The 20,598-nt window shown below is 30.2% G+C and overlaps 1 protein-coding gene across 3 annotated transcripts in view; it reads left to right on the top strand.

The window, feature by feature from the left end:
* LOC107441931 (leucine-rich repeat-containing protein 15-like) overlaps positions 1 to 20,598 on the top strand; it is a 134,198-nt gene that overhangs the window by 104,818 nt on the left and 8,782 nt on the right. The window lies entirely within an intron of this gene.

Genomic DNA, 20,598 nt, shown 5'->3' with positions numbered 1-20,598 from the left:
TGCACTTATGGCAAAAATAAAGATTTTCATAAATGAAAAGCAAAAATTAGGGTTTCAACTAATTAGAAACGTTTAGTTTAAAACCAATCAATCATATTCTCCGAGGCATTCAAAGGAATGTTAAAAGAATACTATTCCTTTAACTTTCATAATTATTCGAGAAAATACAAATCATTAAAGCTGCTTCGAGTTAAGATAAAACCACAGAAACTGACAAATGAGGTAACATAGATTTATTTTAACTCCATCTTTACTAGACATTTTAAAAAGTTTGGTAACATTTTCTCATCTTTTTTAATGAAACTTAATTATCTCTTTTTTCAACTCTACTTTTGTGTTTACTCGGATTTTGAATATCTAATAACTCTATTACCATTTCCCCTAGGGTTTTGAAATTTTAGTCCCCGGTCCGAATTTTTTTTTTAATTTTAATTATTCCGTTACGGAGAAATGTTGAAAAAATGTTTTGTTTTGTTTTTTCGCATCTGTTAAGTCATTGTTATAAATAGATAGTTTAACACTTTTAACACTTTAGTTTACACAATTCTGTTTAACACTTTTCCACTCGTTCTTTTATGTTAAATTGTTTTTCTCAATATCAGTCATTTACGTGAAAGGCATGTAGATCAGTGCTACGTCTCCAAATTAGCATTCCTAAAGTTATCTAAAACCTCGTGTAAATTTTGTTTATAATTGTGCTTTAAAAACGTATTTCTGAAGAAAAGAAAAGAATGTTCAATTTATTTCAAAGACTTAATGAATCCTGGAACGAAAAGTACGAAATAATATAACTTTAAAAATACGCTTTTTATTCTATATTACTAAAAAAAAATTGGGCATTGATGGTTTTAGATAAGATATAAGTCGAAGGAATCAATAGCTCGAAAAATTTCGATTGAAATTCAATTCATTCGTTATGCACGCATTTTTATTTTTCAAGTTTTGTAATATTCGAGCTGGAAAGAGTTGAAGTTTTATTACATTAAATATTCAGCCATCCATCTATCTATTTCTTATCTTTGATATTTTTCATCGACTTCATAGAGTCATGGAGATAAATTTTATCATAGACTTCATACAGATAAATTTTATTATAAACGTAAAGTTTTATTACGATCTGAACTAGTTAAATAAATTGAAGAAGTTTTATTATGTGAATATCGTGGTTAGATACTTACAAAACTATTTTTCAAATAAATTTAATTCAAAATAATATATAAATATAAGAACTGAGAACAAAATAAAAAAGAATTTGTTTTCCAAGACGTAAAGTCTTGATATTTTATTTCTCATGCATTTATACAAGGTCCGGCTATTAATTTCCAGGACTGACGTAACTGTAGGAGAACGAAAAGCCGGAAGATGGCGCTAATGATTGCATATTGAAGAGTGTTTTCTTGCGCATGTGCAGTGCAATCGGCACCATACTGAAGTAAGTGGTTCTCATAGAAAGGCGCATTAAAACGTAGCTCTTAAATTCCTATTGTCGAAGTGAAAATGGAGCAAGAATAAACATTAAATGTTGCTTCAAATTGGGCAAGACAGCTGCAGAAACCTACAAATGATTTAAAGAAATTTACGGCGAGGAAGCATTATGTCGCTCCAGAACTTTTGAATGGTTTAAACGCTTTTGAGACAGCGCGAAAGCGTGGAAGATGATCCACACACAGGTTGGCCGCAGTCGTTACGCACGCCGGAAGAAATTGAAAAGGTTCGCTTCCACACATTGCGTTGCCTGTGAGGCGATTCTTAGCCCAGCATGGTGTCGTTGAAATGCAGCATCCACCATACTCTCCAGACCTAGCACCCGCAGACTGTTTCCTAAGCTGAAAAATTCTCTGAAGGGGACAAGATTTCAAGATGTCGAAGCCATCAAGAAGACTGTAACGTCACTATTAAAGAGCATTCCAAAAGAGGACTTTAAAACTTCGATCCGAAATTTGCACTGCCGAGCACAGACGTGCATTATGGCTGATGGGGATTACTTCGAATAATATTAAATGGCTATGTGTTTAATTTTATTTTCTTCTGAGTTATTCCATGAGTCCTGGAAATTAATAGCCGGACCTTGTAGTTATTATTATTTGAATTAGGTTTTTACTTAACGGCCACACTGAGTGACACATTCAATCTCAAGTAATTGAATTTGTCACTCAGACATTGATTTAGGATTATTTTCTTAAATTATAAATTTGATGAATTTATACATTTTAAGTATTAAATAAATGGAAGTAATAAACAATTTTGTTTTGATTTCTTTTAAATCAGCACTCCTTAAATTATTGCAATGTTTATAACAACTGTTCCAAAACGCAATATCTCAAAACATTAATATGAGAGTAAAAGTTAATGATTTATATTGGTTAAAGCTTTACAAAAGAACAGCTGCGAAATTCTCAAATATTTTTTATTCAAATACTTTTCATCTGATGAAGTAAAATAACGTAAAAGATACAGAATTATATCTTTTCAACTCTTGCTAGGAGTCAAAAATATAGATGACTTAATTTTATAACAATTCATTTTCAACGCTTGTGCTTATTAATCATTGAGCTTGCTAGTGCTTTTGGTTGTAGCGACTTCCTCTATTTACGATTTCTTTTGGGAGGCACAGAATTTTTTCCATAGATTTTGTGTTGAAGAACACTTTTAGGAGAGACCATCAAAACCTCTACCAGTGATTGGGCAAACCTCCGCACCAAGGGTGGAAAAGGCCAAATAAGGAAGCATGAAAAAATATTAACAAAATAAATAAATAGATTAAAATGTATTTGAAATAGTATTTATAACTAACATCAACAGAGTTGTCGTTTTAAAATGTTAGCGTTATGTTAATGTTAATGTTTAAAATCTTAACGCTATTAGTGAAAGCATAGGAATGAAACAGCCCCGTAATAATTGTCCTTCGTTGCTTTTAATATGGATTTTAAAAGAACGATGTCACAGTTACTTTTAGACAATGTTGCAGGGTCCGGGATAGCCTGGTTGGTAGGGCACTGGACCCAAGTGGTCGTGGATTCAATCCCTGACGGCCAAAGACTCCCCGTGTAGTAAATGGTGGCTGATGCACGTTAAATCTGTCGAGTCTCAAAGTCCTCCATGTTCCCATAACAAATCAATACCTCGTACTGGATTGGAGATCGATCGTTCTCTGATTCAAGTCAAAATTACGATCTGTGGCTGTATGAATGGGTCCACCGACTATCGAAAAATGACGACGCAATTTTGAAAATATAGTCCCAATAGTTTAAACAGAAGATTGGTAAAAAGTTTGGACCCCTTAATGTCAATTTCACTTTTTTTTAAGTATTTCTCAATATCCCAGACGCTTTTTAAGCGAATGGAAATAGTTTTACACACAATTTTGCACTCAATTAATCTTTAGTAATTATTTATTATTTTTTTAATAAGAAGTAAAAATATATTTGAATCTTAAGGTGCACAATTTTTGAACTGGTTCAAAATATATAATTTTAAATGACAATACAAAAAAAAATTAATGAAATCGAAGAACTATTCAACAAATTTCATTTCAATTTTATATTTTGTTATTTAAACTTTTGCAAATAAAAATTAAGTAAAACTTTGTATACCTTATAAATAAAAACAATTCATTACAATAATCATTAAATGAAATAGTAATAATAAATAATTATTAAAAATTATTCTTTGCCGCTGGAATCATCTTTGATGCAACGAATTTTATAAATGAAAACAAAAACTTTGCGAAAAATATTTTTAAAACATCATGACAATAGATAAGTAAAAATAAAATGATGCGAGCCTAAACTTTGAAACGCTCTCCTGCCTAAACTGTTGGAAGCATATATTTTCCAGATAACTGTTGCCCCTCATCTATATTAATTCCCTCGTAAAATGGTATCCTTGCTGGAGAAAATACTATTTCATGTCCGGTTCTGTTATTAAGTTAACAGTTAGAACTAATTAATTACCATGTTTCAAATCACCCATGCGAGATTGGGCAATTGGGGAACGTTTTACGGAGACCGGGTGATTTCTATCGTCTGATCTAAATTGTGTTTGTTCAATCTTTAAATTACCATTAAGTTGGGATCCAAAACCGTCACCAATAGCTCACTAGTGTTAAGGAATTGAGTTAAGCGACCGAGGCAAATATGCCCATACGCAGGTATCTGATGTCTCGCAGTCACGAAAGCGACCAAAGCTCATTAGTGTTAACTCTATTCTGACATGAACCCTATAAGCTTAACCTGTAGTCCTATTGCTAATATTGAATATCTGAAAATCAGAAATAATCGTGTCCGTAAGGAAACATTTATTGAGATCAGGCAATCTCATCTCGAAAAAAATATTTTTGATGCCATAAAAAAATGGTGATAAAAAATCCACACCTTCCTTCAGTTAAAAAGTAATTTCCCTACGGTGCCAGCATAAGTCGTAAAACGCCGAAGAAAAAAATAATATTAAAAAAATATATATATTATTTCCTCTCGATACTTTTTTCACTGCAGTAGACATTTTTTTTTCTTTCTTCATACTCTACATCTACGCTTTAGTCTCACCATCCAGAAGTACACTCTTTCTTCATCACAAAGTGGATTCGATGGACTTAAAAAGGAAATAAAAAATAAGAAAAAGTACGTATAAAAAAAAGGGCGGATTCCATTCCCTGGATCGGGAATCAACAGGATGTTCCGGTCTTCTCGACGATCTGCCGCCATCCCTTATTGATTCTTCCACTCGTCTGCGCACATCCTCTCATCCCACGAATCCAACCAGCATCAACCTTGAGGAAACGTTAAAAGTAAATACAAAAGGTACGCGCCAGAAAAGGATGACTGCGGAGAAAAGTTGAAATGTTGAAAGAAAGTAAAGTGATATGTAAGAAGATTGCAAGAAGTTTCTTTCTTTTTAAAACATTCTTTTTAAAAAGAAGGAGATTAATGGAAAATATGTAGCGATTTTTTTTTTCGATTGATTTTTCCTCTGTTGAACATTGTATCGTGTTTGTGTTTGTTTCATAGTTTTCTTTTTTTTTTAATACTTAAAATATGTACTAGTATGTGTCGTAGGTATATTGTGAAATCCGGCTACTGCAAACTCTGAAATTTTCAAGTTTAATACAACTAGCCTACACTACTAGTTGTATTAAACTTACAAATACGAGCTAATTAGGGTATGCAGTGCGCCAAAAAAACGGACCACCCTGAATAACTTTTCTAAAACTCAATCTTAATGGTTCAAGGGGCCGATCTCAAATATGCTAATTAATTGGTGCAGACGATAATTTAAGTTACGAAATCAGACAAAAAAAAACGTACTTTCTCTGAATAAACATACTTTTTTAATGAATTTGGGACTTCTGACCCTCAAAATATAAGTACTATATATATAATGTATGAAATATAAGTATATATATATATGATTTCAAGATGTCGAAGCCATCAAGAAGACTGTAACGTCACTATTAAAGAGCATTCCGAAAGAGGACTTTNTTAGCTATATATATACCAATTTCGGGTTTACGACTATCAATGTTCAACATCGTAGCCTTGTAATTTTTAACCCGATCCAGAAGACAGGGGAACTCCTGGATCAAGTATTGGGAGAAATTTGTCTTCTTGGAGGACTTTTTAATTGCACTAACCCGCATTTGGGTTACACGGAGAGGGCGAAAACGAGAACCTCCCACGGTTAGCCTGACGGCAAAGGGACTCTAACCCACTGAGAATATTACACATCAGTACTGTGGTCGGTGCAAGCCGGATGCGGAATTCGTATCGACTAGCCATCACCGGGATCGAACTCGGTTCACCTAATTGGAAGGCGAACGCTTTATCCCCTGAGCCACCACGGCTCATTGGCGGTGTTTTGAAAAAAAATTAAAGAATAACATAAAATAAGTTACATTTTCGTTAATTACTCAAAACCAGTAAATCCAATTATAAAAATCCTTACTCGTTGCAAAAATTATGTTTATTGTGAACATTATGTCAAAATTGGAAGCACATCGGTTGAAAATTGTACTAGTTAGAGATACAACAAGTGAGAGAAGCAATGCTTCGAGTAAATTGAGTTTAAACTTTTGTGATAAATGATCCAAATAAACGTATGAAATTTTACAGCAAACTATAATGCATCAATACAAGGTCCATAAAATGTTTCATCTCTATCATTTTCAGCAGTCTCAAGTACTGGTCCAGCCCTTTTTCATGTCTATCTACCCCCATGTGACGCATCTTATGTTTTTAAAGTAGCAGCCGAAATTCTGTGGTCATCTGCATTTTGAGCATATTCTTTGTATTCTTAGCTTTCATTTATTTCTAATTGTTCTAAAACAATGGTTACCAACTGACGGCCCGGCGAAGGGTTTTTTTTCTTGCAGCCCGCGAACTAAAATATATTAGTTGTTTTTTTGCGGACAATTTTCGTAAAAAATCTGTATGGGTTTAAAATACTTTTCTTCGTTTCTGTGAAATTTAACAAACCAACGATACACAAAAATTTATTTCTCTGGCTTTGCACCCAAGAAAATATTTATTCAAATACAAAAATAATCGTGTATATTGCTCTTTTTTATTTCGTTTTTTTTTTTTTTTTTTTTTTTTTTTTTTGTATTTTGAGAATATAATTCCCATTTAACTTTTTAAAACTATTCATTTTGGACGAAATTATTAACATTTGTAAATTTTAAACGCATAAGAGAGGGAATGAATATTATGTTTTATTTAAATTCCTAGAATTGAATATCGCATGAGCGGAGAAAAAAAATGTAATTTCAGATGCTCGAAAAAATTTTCTTTTGTTGCTATAATTTCTAATAAGTCGAAAAAAATTTTTAATTTATCACAGAATTAAATTTAAAAAGAAAAAAAAATCTTGTCACTAAGTTTCTAATTAAGAGAAGATTCAAAATGATACGTAACAAGCATTTTTCTTCTTGATATTAAAAAACTTTGATAAAAATCTGACAGTAATATTTAATGTTCCTTCAAACATAAAAGAGTTCTATATAAAATTTTGATAAAGTTGCGGCCAGCCATTTGACTAGTGTTCTTAGTTGCGACCCCCGAACACATGTGAGTTGAAAACTCCTGTTCTAAAGCTATCAGTAACCTTTTGCAAGCTTCATTAAAAATTATTACAGATTAAATAAAAGCTGTAAAATCAACTATTTATATTGAAAGCACCATTAATTTTGTTTCTTGCGCAATTGAAACACGTTATTTCAATAAAATATATAAAAATAAGAATCTTACTAAAATATTTTGATTGGAAAGAGCAAATTCGTGAATTAACTGAACGTACAAGTTCACGTGATCATACGTGTCACAGCGCTGCTCTCAACATATACTGTCATTTTTATATTATTACGAAAATCAATTCAATATTTTGGTACAATAATCTTAAAAGGGTAAACTTCCAAAAAAATGCAAAATTTTTTTTTTCCTTTTTTTAAAAATTTTACGGTGCTGTTGCCTTTTGAGGAAACGTATACCAACTATAAACATATTCCGCTTAATTTACTGTCCTGCATTATGCTCTGTAAATCTATAGAACAGTGGCTACCAAGTGGCGGCCCGCGAGCCACATCCGACCCTCGAAATCTTTTATTGTGACCCGCGAGCTGAAATATAATAGTTGTCATTTTTTGCTGACAATTTTCGTAAAAAATCTATATTGGTTTAAAATATTTTTCTTTCGTTAAAGAAAACCTAATTTCTTTGTTATTGTGAAATTTAACATAACAACGGTGCAAAAAAATTTATTTCTCAGGTAAAAATCTATTTCTGATTTCAATTTGCAGTTCAATACTCTGTTTTGTACAACTTGATAAAAATCAGACAGTAATATTTAATGTTCCTAAATTTTATAATAATTTTATATGGACATAAAAGAGTCCTATATAAAATTATGATAAAGTTGCAGCCCGCCATTTGACTTGGACTTTTAATTGTGGCCCCCGGCCTCATGTAAGTTGGAAACCCCTGCTATAGAAGAAATAAAAACGATTTATAAACTGCTGTTTGATGTTGTCTTAGATCTATCGTCTTAATTTCTTATATAGTATTTTCCTTGTTTTCATTTCAGTTGCAATTTGTTTTCGGAAATAAAATAGAAAGTGCAAGTTCTTAAAATTTGAAATTAGATATCTTTATGTATTTATTTATTTATTTATTTATTTATTTATTTATTTATTATTTATTTATTTATTATTTCGTTCCAATCCTGACTTTTAATGTAATTTATTTAGAAACGGTCAATTAAATCGGTAGTTGATATTGATACTGTTCTTTTATTCTCCTATTTAATTTAAATAATTGAGGCGAATACACTCATTAAACTTTTCATTAAATTCAACCAAGAAATCTCTCTCACGGATAAAATCCTTTTGTGTTCTTTCACAACAGCATTCGAAAGGAATTTTCCAGTTTAGTCTCAAATTATCACATTCAAGCGGCAGTTTCAGTAAAAGAAATAGCGATTTTTAATCGAAGATTCTGATCGTCTGAGTTTCCATCTCTGCCTGACGCAAAGCTCCCAGAGGATTCACTATTATTCAAATATTCTTTCGGAAGTGAAAAGTTGTGGCAGCAACTCTTTAATTGGGCCACGTTTTAGCTAAAGCGATATATTTAAAAATATTCTGACTTAGAAAAGATTCGCCGAAGTAACTGTAATCTTGGTATGACGGAGTTATGATTTGAAATATTTAGTTTGGGAAACAATTATTTTGGAACTATCTTACAGAATTTACATAAAATTACAAAGTCAAGTTTTTCCCTTGAGTTTCAAGATTTTTAAAGGCTTTCAAAAATGGATTAAAGTGTATTGAAATATCATTCAAAGTTGGTTGTAAACTAAAATCTGATATAAATTTAATTTTTTGATTAAGTTCTTGAAACAAGTATTCGACCAAATAGAGAATGGGTCAGTTCCCCCGGCACAGAGTTCTTGGAGCCCGCTCCAAACTGTTCTAACGCTGCCGTTCGAAAATAAACTGAAAAGTTTAATAAGTTTTCATCTTAAAAGAGTGGATATATTCCTTAATTTTCTTTTTGTTATAAATAAACGTTTGTGTATAGAATTCAAACGATTTGAAAATAATGTATTTTTTCGTACAAAATGTTTCTCAACGCTGCACCGACAAAAAAAATTTTGATCACTTTTTTCCTCAAAATAAAAACTCTTATAAATATACATTTAGAAGTTGGGAATTTGATTGGTGCATTTAGAGTAGAAGTATCAAACCTCAAAATGAAACTTCTTATAAATATACATTGAGAATTTGATTTGCGCACTTAAAGTAGAAGTATCTAACCTCAAAATAAAAATTCTTATAAATATACATTTAGAAATTGAGAATTTGATTGGTGCATTTAAAGAAGAAGTATCAAACCTCAAAATAAAAATCTTTAAAATAAAAATTCTTATAAATATACATTAAGAAATTGAGAATTTGATTGGTGCATTTAGAGTAGAAGTATCAAACCCCAAAATAAAAATCCTCAAAATAAAAATTCTTATAAATATGCATTTAGAAATTGAGAATTTGATTGGAGTATTTAAAGTAGAAGTATCAATCAAACAAAATTCAGTAGGAATTTTCCCTCAGTTGGTAATATTTGCAAATTGCATTTTATTATTCTTAAAGATTGGTCCCGCAGTGGACTGATCGTTAAGACACGGTTCCCAGCAGATCACCGAAGTCAAGCATCACTATCTGCGGTCAGTGAGCGGGTTGGTGACCACTTGGATCAGTTTGCGTAGGAACCGAGGGTGTGCGGTATGGGTCCTCGTTAAACTGTTCTACCGCAAAGTGCTCGACTTCGCGTGCAGGTCGTTGGGCTACCGAAGCGGGGATGCCATCCCCTCTGCAAAGGAACAAAATTGTGATGGCATGTCTTCGGATCATCCTCAGGGATGATTCCCAGACCGTCGCCAATAGCCCATTATGCAGCTCTAGTGCGACGTAAATGAACTAACTACAACTACAATCTTCAAGATTGCAACTTTTTATTGTAGTTTAATTTTCAGAAAGAGATATTTTCAAAGATTGAGAAAAGAATTATTATTAAATGAAGAATTACAACGTCACGTGAAAACTATGTATTGAATCAATGGTAAATTCAACCATTAAACGATTAACAACCGTAAACTTTAAACTTCTCAAACGTTTAAGAATTTTAGAGTGGGCACCAAAAGCTCCGTGCTTAGGAACAGAGTCAATCTATATAAATAAAGCAGAATGTTTTTATGTGTGTGTACCTTATAACATCTGAACGATCCTCAACTAATGTGGGGGTAAACAAGTTCGACTCTCTCCGACCTTCGGTTCGCCCGCAGCATCCCAAATAAAGAGTTTTTTTTCATAGGATTTGATAAATATTTAATAATAAGAGTGATTTTCTAGCTTGTAGCTCTAATCGATAAAGAATTAGTTTTATCTCTATGAATTATTTATCTTGGGTTTTTATTTATGTTAGGTTATAGCAAGTAAAATCAATGTCAATAATTTCCAAGATATGAGAATTGGGATATTCCCAGAGGAAGGAGATCACGCATACTCAAACATATGACCTATGACGTCAGCATCAGCTAATCGTTTATAAGCAAAATGTAGTGTTAAAGTTAAGCTAAGTTTATCCACGCAAGTTAGAATGTTAATTATAAGTGAAGTTAATTAAATACTACAGTCCCATATCGCTCAGCAAATTTGTTGAAACAGAATTCTTCCTTCTTTTGCTTAATTATTACTTGTTTATGTATTTTATTGTAACATTGATATATTTTTGTTTTGTATGCCTGGCAACTTCGATGCATTATTAGTTTGTTTATGTTGCGAATGGTTTCGTGCCTGTCTTTTTATTACGTAAGAAATATATAGTGAAAGAATTGATATCTTTGTGAAAGATTTTTTTCCCAATGCCCAACTGTAGAATGACCTTTCGCCATACAGGTATCGGAAGGGCAGATTTGTCGTCCACTCTTTCAGGAGACCATATGTGAGCCAACGTTGCTTCCACATTAGTGACCGACATCACAGCGAATGTAAGAACATCGGTACCTTGCCCGCGATTCGAACCCAGAACCTTTCTGATGCTGTTCCCTGACCCCTACACAGGCCGGCCGGCATGTGAAAGAATATAGAATGTGCCATTTAAGGGAATTGATACTTGACGGGCTTGGCTTACACGAAATAGAACGGAAAGAACAATTGCTCGCGTAAACAAATGCCTCGTTTCAGCCACCAATCAGGACCGAGATATCCACACTATGTCACTTGCAGGTATCCCATTGCGTTGCCGAATTCGTATTTTAAAAGATGTATAAAAAAATTTTGATACTTACTCTTTTAAAGCGCGTTTCCGTAAACCTAATTAGTTGAAACTCGACAAGAAGTAATGAAATAAAATTGAAATTATCTATAAAGCCATGAAATAATTATAGTAAATTCTCAATATCACATTTCAAATTATACTATACGTGTAGTTAATGTCTCTATTAGTTAGTTGAACTTCTCAATCAGATTATGGTTGATCTAATTGTTTGAAGTCACACCGAAATGTAAAATAAATAATAAAAAAAAGTTTGCGTATTAGGTGCCATGAATGTGCTACACAGTGATATTATGATACTTATTCGTTTCTGAGGATACTGAAAAGCATATTACCACAGTATTAAGCACCTGTATTGGTACAATAGATTCCCTTTACTACAGTTTTTATAACAGCAATACCAATAATATTTAATACCGCATAATAGTTGGACGATTTTTTTACCGTCTTCGAAATAAGTACCGATATTAATTCGTTCGTCAAAAAGGGTTATAAAATTATTATTTTCGTTGCCAAATAATTTCGAGAATTACAATTAATTAATTTTGGTAATAAGTACTTATTGAAATTTTTAAAAAATTGCATTAAAAAGCTACATTTAGGAAGAAAAGGTACTTATTTGCATATGAGAATTGTAAAAACTTACCTTATTGTTATTGAGACCAAAGACGCCAAGTTCATTTTGGTGACAAGTACAAGTGGAAATAAAAAAGTTTTGTGCTTAAAAAGCTAAATTAAAATAAAGAATAGATGCTTATTCATGTAGAAAATCTATTACAAAAATCGCCGTATTATTATTAACACCGATAATGCTTAATTAATTTTAGTGATAAGTACTACTGCTGTCATATTAATTCGTTTTTTTACGAGGTAGTAAATATTCTAATATTAGTACCAAAATACCTATTATAGATACTTTGGAAAAAGGGTTTCTCCGCCCCACCGAAAGGGATAGGTACTAAAGAAACTAGTATATTATGGTATCAGGAGTTGACCTAGAAAGTAGCATTATACCAAACGATACGAACAATTAATCTTTATTTTGATGGGATAAACTTCTAAAAGCATATTTTACTTAATTTGATTACATAAAGCCACCGGAAAGTGCAACAAATAATAATAAATAAAAAAGGAAATTGTTTTGTTTTAATTAATTGTATCAGTGCATATTTATAGAGCTAAGTAATACCGATTTATTGATTTTTTACATTTTTTCACCGAAGAGCGAGTATTCAACTAGTAATAAAAATGAACGATATTGAAAGTGGTATACTTATGATTAAATTCAGATTTAATTTCTACTCTCACTTTGTTTCACTTTGCTTATTAAATAACTTTTGAAATGCTTATGACTACAATTTAAATCGTAAAGAACAAGCAAAGTAACATATTGATGAATTTCCGATTTTGTTTTTATTACGAATCAATAATGTTTATGCTTTTTAACGTAATTCTAGCTTGCAGTTGTAACCATTTTGATTATAAATCCTGGCAGCGAAAAATATATTCCCGTATGTAGAATACATAGTGAAAATCAAAATGAGGAAATAAAGGAAGAAAAAAAAAGAAACATTTATAAATCCTGATAAATTGTGATCACGAATCGATAATTTTTTTATTATTATTCTTGAAACTTAAATTATTTTCAAATTTCCGTTTCTACTTTATCTTTCTTTTTCCCCCTTCTACAGGAAAAGAAGATAAATATTAGAATATTTTGGAGAAAAAGATATGAAATTTCAATAATGTATTTAACAATTGAACGCTGATGAAACGCAATGAATTTTACAATTTTAATTAAACAAAACAACTTAAGATGAAGTTTTTTTTAAAGAATAAAATTATAGGAATAAAAATTTAAACTGGAAAAAGATTTATGCGATAATATACTGTTTTTAGAATATTTTGGAGAAAAAAATATGAAATTTCAATAATGTATTTAACAATTGAACGCCGATGAAACGCAATGAATTTTACAATTTTGGTTAAACAAAACAACTTAAGATGTAGTTTTGTTTTAAGAATAAAATTATAGGAATAAAAATTTAAACTGGAAAAAGAATTATGCGATAATATACTGTTTTTCCCCTATCTTTTTTGCTTGACTTAAAAGCTTATCATTTACGTATGCTGCTGCCATCTATGAATAAGTAAGAGAACTTTCCTTTTTATTTTCCAAAATCTATATTTCACCATTATTTTATTCATATTCTTATATTTTTATCCTTTTTTTATCACAAATATTTTTTAAGAAATTACAAAGTTTGATCACAGTGAAAGTGTAAACTAAAAAGAAAAAAATCCGACATGGAAAGCAAATTGTTGCGATACATTTACAGGATACTTCTCCTTCATGCACCAATTTTACAGCCTGTTACAAGGAAAAGCCATCATTGATGAGAGAGGCAGCTATGTTAATGAACATTCAAGAATTTAAATTGTTAAAGTGAAAAAAACAGGAACAGTTTCAAAAATCATTCTTTTTTTTATAAAAATAAAAAATATTCGATAATTAACGTAACTGAATATATCTATTACAAGATTTTAATCAACTTTGATAATTTTATTTATTTGTTTGTCTGTATTTACCTACATTTCTGTATTATGCTTTAATATTCATTTATTAATCATTTTTTTCATTCGCATTTTTTTATTTGCTATTAAACTATTTATTTAATTGTTAATATTCATTTTTTTAATTTATTTATTAATATTTATCATTTTAATTTATTTATTAATATTTATTATTTTGATTTATTTAATCATGCATATTAATCCCTTTTTTAAATCATAACATAAACATGTAATCTTAATATTATAAAGGATAAGTGTAATAATTGTTTAGATCAAATTATTATTAGGCAATAACAATTGAAAAGATGATTGTTGAAGATTACCTTTATAAACATTTTGGAAGTAATATCCTTTTACAATGCGTGAAATAAGGAATGGAACTAATTGATAACTCTTGATTTAGTGGTCGTATTTTCACGTACAAGGATGTAATCTTAATATTATAAGGGATAAGTGTAATAATCGTTTAGATCAAATTATTATTAAGCAATAGCAATTGAAAAGATAATTGTTGAAGATTACCTTTATAAACCTTTTGGAACTAATATCCTTTTACAATGCGTAAAATAAAGAATGGAACTACTTGATAACTTTTGATTTAGTGATCGGATTTTCACGTAGAAGGATGTAATCTTAATATTATAAAGGATAGGTGTGATAATTGCTTAGATCAAATTTTTATTAAGCAATAACAATTGAAAAGATAATTGTTGAAGATTACCTTTATAAACATTTTGGAACTAATATACTTTTACAATGCGTAAAATAAAGAATGGAACTAATTGATAACTTTTGATTTAGTGGTCGGATTTTCACGTACAAGGATGTAATCTTAACATTATAAAGGATAAGTGTAATAACTGTTTAGATCAAATTATTATTAAGCAATAACAATTGAAAAGATGATTGTTGAAGATTACCTTTATGAACATTTTGGAACTAATATCCTTTTACGATGTGTAAAATAAAGAATGGAACTAATTGATAACTTTTGATTTAGTGATCGGATTTTCACGTAGAAGGATGTAATCTTAATATTATAAAGGATAGGTGTGATAATTGCTTAGATCAAATTTTTATTAAGCAATAGCAATTGAAAAGATAATTGTTGAAGATTACCTTTATAAACCTTTTGGAACTAATATACTTTTACAATGTGTAAAATAAAGAATGGAACTAATTGACAACTGTTGATTTAGTGATCGGATTTTCACGTGCAAGGATATAATCTTAATATTATAAAGGATAAGTGTGATAATTGTTCAAATCAAATTATTATTAAGCAATAGCAATTGAAAAGATGATTGTTGAAGATTACCTTTATAAACATTTTGGAACTAATATACTTTTACAATGTGTAAAATCAGGAATGGAACTAATTGATAACTTTTGATTTAGTGATCGGATTTTCACGTACAAGTATGTAATCTTAATATTATAAAGAATAAGTGTGATAATTGTTTAGATCAAATTATTATTAAGTAATGAAATAAGGCACAAAAATCTGAGTAAACATACGTTCTTTCCAACATGCCAGCATTAAAGACCTTCAAAATATGGTGTTGTCTCTGAATATAGAAATTGTGGTTCCAATAGCTCAATTCAGAAAGCAGATGAAAGTTTGGTCCTTTTAATTTTACTTATTTAATGCTAATTTTACTTTTCTTATTTCACCATAAACATTTTATTTAAACAAATCAAAAAACTTAAAAACTTATTTTTTAAATAATTGTTTCATTCAAAGTACAATTTTTAAGATAAATTGTTATTACTTTTTAATATTGAGCACAAAAGATTTAAATTTTAAGGTATAGAAAGGTTAGTTTAAATGCTGTAATTTTAAATGACATTATTCCAAATTTCAGCAGAATCGGACTAAGAGCTTGTAAGGGTAAAGAAATTTTTATAATTACATTTTTTTTTAATTGTTTTCCTCAGAACCTATTTGTCCAATTCTGCTCAAATTAATTATTTTTCCATTTAAAATTGCACAATTTAAAATGAAGTAAAAATTTGAATATTTTATGATTTTAAAAGTTTCCGATAATCAATAAATAAAAAATAAATAAATAAATATTAAAAATATTTTTTTTCAGATAAGCGAATGCGCAAAAATATTTTGATTCATTTAATTAGTTCATTATACATGGTTAATCCATCAAAAAGTAAAATTAGCATTAACCCTTTGACGCAGAATTTTTAATAAATTTCTTTTTTATACTTTTGGATACTTTTTTCATTGTTTTGGTCAAAATAAGTGAAAAATATTAAATTTAGCATTTTAATAATTTACGGTCATAAAACACAGCATGAAACACTCGTGACTTTTTCTGCGTAAAAAGTGAAAATCATACAAACACGGCTCACTCCCAGACAATAATTATTTAAATTGGCATTTATTTGCAGTTATTTAGATCTAAGAAAAAACAATTATTCTTCATTAATTTTTTTTTACTTACAAAATCAATTATTGATAAATGTTTGAATATGATGGGGAAAAAAAATTTCAAACTATAATTCTTTTTAGATTTCATATTTTAGTACAAACATAATTCCAATAATCAGATTTTTTTTAGCGATATTCAGAATTTTTTAGTAACTATTAGACTGTTTTTTAGAATTGAAAAAAGTACCAAAATGCATTTTTTCTTGCAATTAAAGTGGCAGAAAAAAATATATAAAAGTGACGCCGGTGTCCTATCTGCTTCTAAGGGTTAAGGAGACCAAATTTTCAACCACTCTCTTGACTAAACTATAGAGAACAAATTGTTCGGATTTCAATTAATATTTTGATAAACAAGAATCTGAATCCGTCGGAGTGCATCCAGCTCTGCTCTATGTTATATCTGCTATATTTTTAAACCGCATTTAAAATCAAACCCTCAGTATATCAAAATTTGATGCAAGCATATAAAAATCAGATTATTAGATCTAAATTCTTTCCGTTTTCTATTTTAAATACTATATTTTATCGTTTTTGTTGTTCAAAAAGGTTTTATGCGGCGTATTCAGATTATTTGTGTTTTGTTGCACTGGCAGATGATATATGGGCCATTCTATATTTAAAGTTCGTAGATATTACATTGTTTTATGATGTGAAGAATAATTTTTGTTTGAATTTACAAATTATGCCTGAAATATTTTATTTTTAGTATAAAGAAGAGGAATATAAATTTGATAATGCCCTAACAAACTATATTAGTTTTTAATGCAGTGTCAAAAATTTCTCAGCAAAATGGTTAAATAGCAATTTATTTAATGGCTATTTCCCCATATTCAACCAAAACAGTCGAATTATCAGAATAAAAGATAGTGTTCAAACTGTTAACGGTGTGAAAATCATTTATTGACTGTTTTCACTCAATACGATTAAACAACCAGAATTTTATCCGCGTCAACTAGGCTTAGAGCCAATGAGAATCGAGCACGTGTTCTTCAAAAGCTAGAAGCTAAGCAATGAGACAAAGATTACAAATTCATTTTCTTTATTTTGCATTATTGGATACCTCATAGTCATACTAAGCTACTTAGTTCATTGCAGATGAGTACATATTTCAACCAAGAGGGCTAAACTCTCAATCTCTCTGAAAGAGGGTTCGAATCCTAGCGTTAAAACCACAATATTTCTTCCATTCCTTCAACACTTAAGGAGTTTCTAATGCCCAGCACTCTTCAATTGGTGACCCTGGGCTATTAAAATATGAAATTCTATTCACGCATAGATGAGAGAACCACAGATCTGCTTAACACAAAAAGTCTAGTATTTCTCCTCTCTCACGATAGATGCCACCAGTAGATTAACTAATTCAGCCGCATTTCATGGATCACTTGACAAAACACAACCTGACCACAGCATAATTCCAATGCCTGTTACCTAACGAAAATCCCAACATAACCTTACCCCAATACCCAGTGAAATTTCCTTTTTATTGTTTATAAACCATGCTAATTGTAAATAGTTACAAAACTGTATAACTTTGTATTCACAATTCTTATAACCAAACCAGTTGAAAACGGTTTCAAACCCGTAAAGATAAAGAAATGTTCCTAACCTTAAACTTTACAGTTAATTGGGTGGACAGACTGCTGCCGGTTATTTTTCCGTAATTTTTAGAATGAAAATTGAAAATTCTAACAGTTCAGCATTTCGTAAAAAATTTCAAATTAACTGGCAATCGATGGTTTAAACAGCTCCTTCAGTTTCCATATTCTAACTTTTTTTACGTCGTTATAAATCCTGCACTTAAGCTTATATTATATTTAACTTCTGTGAATAACCATTAAAAAATCTTATTTTGATTTGTCTTATTATCGTAAGCAATATTTTTATGGCAATTAATTTATGTATATAAAGAAATTATCTTTTTTGAATAGTTTCAAACATCACATTAGTTTAACTTCGGAGAATATCTAAAGCAAACATATCCCTCGGGGTTATTTGAAGAAAGGTAAAAGCTTATGTTTTTTCAACACGTAAAACAAATATAATAATTCCATACAATGCAGCAGCATAATAGCTGAGGCTTATTAGTACAGTTTTGTTTAAACGTTCAACATCGAGTAAATAACTAGAGGATAAAATAATTACCATTGAGTTAAGATATTGCATTATTAGGAAGATAGTGCGTTTTCAACAGACATCCACTGTAAGATTTGTGACAAATAAAGTATAAAACAAATAAAATTGTCCTCGACCTATCAACAATCAACAAAACTTCTTTCTCTAAATTCTAATATTTCGTTGTTATCTTTTTTTACTACGTTTATTCAACTTGCCTTCATGTATGTCTGTTCGGGTGGAATTTTGTAATCGATTTTAAATTAACTTCCCGACTAGCTACAGACTTCAAATTTGGCACATAGTTCAGAATTGGATGACAATGCATGAAAATTAAGAGAAAAAAGACATACAAAGTAAAATAAAACTAAAATGAAGGAAAAATTAATATTTTCGCGATATTCCCTAAAAATTATTTTTTGCATAGAATTATCTTTGGATAAACGAATTTTAAAATTGTGTGCAAAAATTTTTCAATTCGCTAAAAAATTTCGTGAGATGTGCTGAAATACGCCGAAAATAAAATTAACATGAAGGAGTCCAAGTTTTGGACAGCTCTCCACATACCAAAGTATTGGAGCCTGATTTCCTAGATTACGACTATTCCCCATATTTTGGGAATTAAGGAATTAAGAAATCCGAATCCGTCGAAAAAAAGGTATGTTTTTTCAGAGAAAGTACGTTTTTGTGTTTAATTTCGAAACTTAAAATTTTATCTGCACTAATATATATATACATATATATAAAACTATATTCAGTGGCACGACAGCCCATAGAGGGCCAAGGCCTACTGTACCCATCTCAGTTTTCTTGACCTTGGGCTCTGGGGTGCAGGAGAAGATGATCTGGTTGGGTGGGGTCAGCCTAAACACAGAAATCTCATTGTTTAGTCCTCAAGCATGCTTGGTACACATTTTATGGATCCACTTAAAGGATAAAAGGCTGAGTCAACTTTGCTGGTCTGAGGATTCTTATCAGATATATTGTTTTAATATTCAAATAACTAATACGCAGATGAGCTATTTGAATCAAGACAAATTTTAACAGAAGTATAATATTTTGGAACTACTATAGAATGCTGAAAAAAATAAAAGTTATAAAACGTTTTTAGGTTGTAGGCTTGATAATTATAATGAATGAACATGTTTAACATGATTGTGCAAGCTTGCTTTGTATGGAAAGAACTTTCCGCAAAGAGAACAGCTGTAAGGTAAGGCACCAGTGTGTTTAACTTGATGCTTTCGCATATCATTGCTCCGAACAGTCGTATATGGACAGTGTAGACACTTATGCACCCTAAATTTTTTCCTTAAACATGACGGTTCTGCTTCATTAACGAACAAAATAGCTAAAAGAGAATTAAAAACACAATAAATTATCATACTACTCACAGTTATTATTATTAGAACTCATTAAAGATGAAATTGAAAAAAAAAGTTATTAAAGGGCTTAAGGCAACACAATGATAAGTCAAATATAATTTCATACATGTATAAGAAAATGTTTTTGACGAAAAACATTACAGCTTTCAACTGCGTGATCAAGTATTTCTATGTATTGTACTGTTATACATAAAGTGTAAATTATGGAAGCTTAAATATCTTTCTGAAATGAATACTAAGGAACAGTTTGATGTAAAAATGTCACTTTGGAAAAAGTGCAGCTTATCACCATTAGATTGACTTGGAGAGGACAGCTGGTCAAACTAATGGTAGAAATCAGTACTTAAGTACATGATGTTGTATCAATTATCTATTTTAAAAGCAGTGAATTTCATAAGCAAATCACTTCATGACAGGCATTTTCTTTAAAGCTTATTGGTGGTGAGCTTGAGACCCTTAAATTTTCTTCTGAAAAGGAAGCTTATATACTTGTAAAATAGCTTATGCTAGTGCTCGAGTGGAGAAATTTTTTTTAAAATATTTCATTCCATGATATGTTTTTAAAATAAAATGTACAAATATTAGACAAAAAATTGGAATCAGCGATTTCAAAACATTTTTCTAAATGCATGGTAAAAAATTATAAATGTAATGTCAATAATAATAAAAAAGGTGCAGCAATTTTTAAAAATTTTATAGCTTAATGTGTGTAGTTGAGTAACAGAGATGCAAAATCTGTTAACTATAGTTCTGGAAAAAATGA

This window comes from Parasteatoda tepidariorum, chromosome 4, assembly GCF_043381705.1.
Source record: "Parasteatoda tepidariorum isolate YZ-2023 chromosome 4, CAS_Ptep_4.0, whole genome shotgun sequence".
In the NCBI taxonomy this organism is placed as follows: Eukaryota; Metazoa; Arthropoda; class Arachnida; order Araneae; family Theridiidae; genus Parasteatoda; species Parasteatoda tepidariorum.
The sequence above is the reverse complement of the archived record's forward strand: the minus strand, read 5'-3'. Positions and strand labels throughout refer to the sequence as shown.